General features: G+C 50.1%; 1 non-coding gene across 1 annotated transcript; it reads left to right on the forward strand.

The window, feature by feature from the left end:
* Positions 1-2240: 2240 nt before the first annotated feature.
* LOC112442835 (small nucleolar RNA SNORA11) lies at positions 2241-2372 on the forward strand. Its single transcript, XR_003031125.1, has one exon. It is a non-coding gene; the product is annotated as a small nucleolar RNA SNORA11 (small nucleolar RNA).
* The last annotated feature ends 2094 nt before the right edge of the window (positions 2373-4466 follow it).

Genomic DNA, 4466 nt, shown 5'->3' on the forward strand with positions numbered 1-4466 from the left:
CTATTTGTTCCGGGCACCTGTGCCGGTGCGGCTACCTGGGCGGGAGGGAGGCGTGGGGATGCTGTCGCCCCGGTTTGCTTACTCGTCGGGTATAGAAATGACAAATGGCTCCCGCTGGGAACCCCGCCTGCCTTCCTGCAAGATCATTTCTCTCGGCAGCGGGTGATTTGCATACCGATGCGGTGGGAACCCGCCTCTCTGAGCACCGCCCTCCTCTGCGCACCCCTCTCGTCTCCTCCCCCTCTCCGCACTCCAGCCCAGCTCAGGACGAGGCTGCCTGCCCCACGGCCACCTTGAAAGTGTGAAAGTGTTAGCTGCCCAGTCGTGTCCGACTCTTTGCGGCCCCGTGGTCGGTCCATGGGATTCTCCAGTCAAGAATCCTGGAGTAGGTTGCCTTTCCCTTCTCAAGGGGATCTTCCTGACCCAGGGACTGAACCCAGGTCTCCTGCATTGCAGGCAGATTCTTTACCATTTGAGCTACCAGTGGGACCCTGAAAACAGTTTCTAAGGGGGTTCGGGGGCTCGGGACACTCCATTTGGATGTTCTCATAGATTCAGCCAGGAGGAGGAAAGGGGAGAGAATGACTCACTGCCTGCCCAGGAGCCAGGTCCCCTCCTTGCCCAGGACTCGCTCTCCAGCATGTCCCCTGAGGGCAGACGCCGAGAGAAGCAGGATCTGAATTCACGTCTGCTACAGGTCACAAGGAGGCCGAGGGAGTCAGGGAGGTGAGCGTGGGTCATGGTGACTAGTGACTAGCCTTGCCCTGGAGGCTGTGAGCAGGTGGCCGGTGGCCGGAGGTGCTGGGCGGGGAGGCTTGGCCAGTCTGTGACCCAGACCCTCTTTCCCCTTCCTGCTGCTTCTCTGCTTCCTGGTGACCTCATCCTTCCACCTGCCTGGCACCGCCACACGCTCAGAAACGTCCACATCCCCCCACTGTGCAGGGCCAGTTGCTTCGGGGTGGTACCTGCCCATGGAGACGGTCACTGGCCAGTTTCCAGCCTCTTGGGTGAGTTCCTCAGTAAGTGTCCCTCCTGGGTAAGACCAAGGCAGAAGGGTTCTGAGGGTGGGGGAGGCTGGGCAGGCTCAGTGGGGCTGGGGTGTCCCTGGGGAGAAGATTCCCGATTCAGGGCCAAGGCTGCATCAGAGACCCACTTGGACTCTGTGTAGCTGTGTCTAGGCCCTTCCTGCAAATCCCTTGCCAGCAGCCCTGGGGGAAGGGTTCTACCTGATAACTCAGTGAGGGTCTGGGGGCTTTTTGTGGAAGTCCGTTCTCCCCCAGGCCCCTGCCCCTGGGATCTCAGCTCTGTGCTGTGTGGCAGGGCGCTGCCTCGGGGTGCCCCTCAGCCCCCTGGCCCAGAGTGGGGGTAATGGGGTGTTAGAGGAAACTTTCCTTTTTCCTGGACTGTGAGGAATCCTGCGAGATCCAGGATCGGGGGCATACAGTTCCAAGTGTGGCAATCTGTAAGCAATCTGAAAACAACAGCACTGGCAAAAGTGGCCTGCTTTTTGTCTTGTCTTGTTTTGTTTTGCTTGGTTTCCCTGTGCAGCACGCTTACTTCCCTGCCCAGGGATCGAACCTGTGGCCCCTGCAGTGTGAGCTCAGAGTCTTAACCTCTGGACCACCGGGGAAGCCTGCTCTGCTTTTTATTAACATCATGAGCCTGTGAGTCCCAAAAATGTCCCTGAAAAACTTTTTGTGGGTCTAAAGTTCTAAACAATGGCTGTTACTGTTGGGTTTTAATAATACATCTGTAAGCTTCGAATCAGCACTTTTTTATTACTTAGCTTTGATAAACATCCCATTCTTTGTGGGAGTACATTGGGAAAAGCCTAGCGGTGTTGTTGGTTCCCACTGCTCATGTTCATTTGGGGAGTAAGTTCATGGGGGTTTGGGGGTCACTGGCGATCACTTTGGGGCAGTTTGTGTGTCCCACCCCGATGGAATTGCATTTTCCTGCTTTTAAACAGAAGATTAGAAATAAACAATGACAGCACAGGGATTGCAAGGATGAAGAACAGAGCTTGACTTCCTTCAGCTCATTGTGTGACTCCACGTCAGAGCTTAAAATTTAAAACAGGGAAGCAGTGTGAACTGCCACAAGACGTATTTATTGACGAGTGCCGATTTTTGTTCATACACGAACTGTTTTACTGAATTTGCATCATCTTTTTAAGATGAGCATTTCTTCTTCTTTCAAAGTGATTTCTTAAAATCACACATCAAAAAAATGAATGGCCTGGGGCATGCTCAGAGCCAGGGGCCTGAAGAAATGGCTCGTCTCTTTACAACACACCCAACAGGAACTTGGGTTCTTTGTGAAGACGGGTACAAAACTTGTGCGGCCTTGCTATGAACAAATACCCGACACATGTCCCCCTGCCCCTACGCAAGGCTGCTGGGCAGGGCCAGTGGGACGTGGCTCAGTATTGGAAGAAAAGCTACCAGGTTTAGCGGGGGAGCTTTCCACCTAGAGCCTGCCAGGTCTATGTGTGGGTGGGCCATGAGTGGTCTTAGAAAGGCTGTAAACCTCTCTTTTCAAGGAGAAAGAAAAAAAAAAAAAAGGTTCCAACTGTATGCCTTTCTGGAAAAGGCAGAACTATGGAGACAATGAAAAGATCAATGGTTGTCAGGAGTATGCAGAGAGATGAATACACGGAGTGTCGAAGTTTCTTTGAGGGTGAAAATACTTTGAATGACATTATAATGATGGATATATGTCATTATACTTTTGTCCAAGCCCATAGAATGTGCAAGACTACTCATTTACTTAAAGTGAACCCTAAGATGAACCGGGGACCATGGTAATTATAATGTGTCAATGCAGTTCATCTTTGGCTAAAAAAACAAAAGGTACCACTCTATTGATAAAGGCTGTGCATGTGAGGGGAGGAGGTATATGGGGAATTTCTATACCTTCCTGTCAATTTTGTTGTAAATCCAAGACTACTTAAAAAAAGTTCTCAAAGAAAAGAATTTAACACTCAGGGTAGAAAAAAAAAAAAAAAGAAAAGAAAAGAATGGCTGTTACACATTTTATTACAGTGTTATTTCCTAAGGCTGCTGGAACAAATGGCCACAGATTTGGGGGCTTACTGGTGGTGCAGTGGCAATCTGCCTGCCAATGAAGGAGACGCAGGTTCAATACCTGATTGGGAAGATCCCCTGGAGAAGGAAATGACAACCCACTCCAGTATTCTTGCCTGGGAAATCCCATGGACTGAGGAGCCCGCTGGGCTACAGTCTGTGGGGTTGCAACAGGTGGGACATGACTTCATGACTGAACAAACACATCACACAGATCTAGTTATTTCTGGAGGCCAGAAGTCTGAAATGGGTGTTACCTGGCCAAAACCAAGGTGTTGGCAGAGCTGTGCTCCCTCCAGAGGCTTTTGGGGAGAATCCCATGCCTTTTCCAGCTGCTAGAGGTTGCCTCCTTTCCTTGGCTTGTGGCTCCTTTCTTGTCTTCAAAGGACTTCACTCTCACCTCTGTTTTTGTCCTTACGTAGCTTTCTCCTCTACTCCCAAGTCTCCCTCTGCCATGTTCTTTTATTCTTAAATAACATTTTTAACATATCACTGTAAGTAAGTGCTTAGTCACTCAATTGTGTCCGACTCTTGCAACCCCGTGGACTGTAGCCTGCCAGGTTCCTCTGTTTTGGATTTTTCAGGCAAGATTACTGGAGTGGTTGCCATTTCCTTCTCCAGGGGATCTTCCCAACCCAGGGATTGAACTCGTGTCTCCTGTGTCTCCTGCACTGCAGGCGAATTCTCTACCTGCTGAACCACTGGGGAAGCTATAAATTAAATATCACTATATTTATTTATTTATTGCCTGCCCTGCACAGCATGCGGGATCTTAGTTCCCCAACCAGGGATCGAACCTGTGCCCTCTGCAGTGGAAGCATGGCATCTTAACCACTGGACCTCCAGGAGAGTCCCTGGCTCACTTTTTAAGGACATATGTGATTACTTTTAGAGCCCACCTGGATAATTCAGGTGAATTGCCCCATCCCCAAAATCTTTAACCATGTGTTGCAAAGTCTTTTTTGCTGTAAAAAGTAACAGTTTCTAGAGATTAGGATGTTTGTGTGTGGGGGGTATTATTCAGCCTTCTACAATTACCTCCAATAAATTTGTTGTATAGAGCAGGGGTTAAAAATCACCCAGTCTGGATGTGAAATGAGGCCTTAGGGCTGAGGCCTGGCACTGCAGAAAAGGCTGGAGCACAGGTTCTGACTCAGGGGAGGGGAGTTGCATTTTGATGCAAGTCAAGGATGTGTGTGTGTGTGTGTGTGTGCGTGCACGTTTATATATGGGTCCACGAGTCTGATTGAGTGGGATGTGGAGGATGGGTGTGCAGCTGTTTGCAGGGCTATAAAAGCTGGCCTGGCTCCAGGGTCAGGGCCACTGAAGCTCAGCTCTGGGAGGACCTTCTCGTTCTCATGATTATCACCTGACATGCAT

Source organism: Bos taurus, chromosome 19 (genome assembly GCF_002263795.3).
Source record: "Bos taurus isolate L1 Dominette 01449 registration number 42190680 breed Hereford chromosome 19, ARS-UCD2.0, whole genome shotgun sequence".
Taxonomy (NCBI): Eukaryota; Metazoa; Chordata; class Mammalia; order Artiodactyla; family Bovidae; genus Bos; species Bos taurus.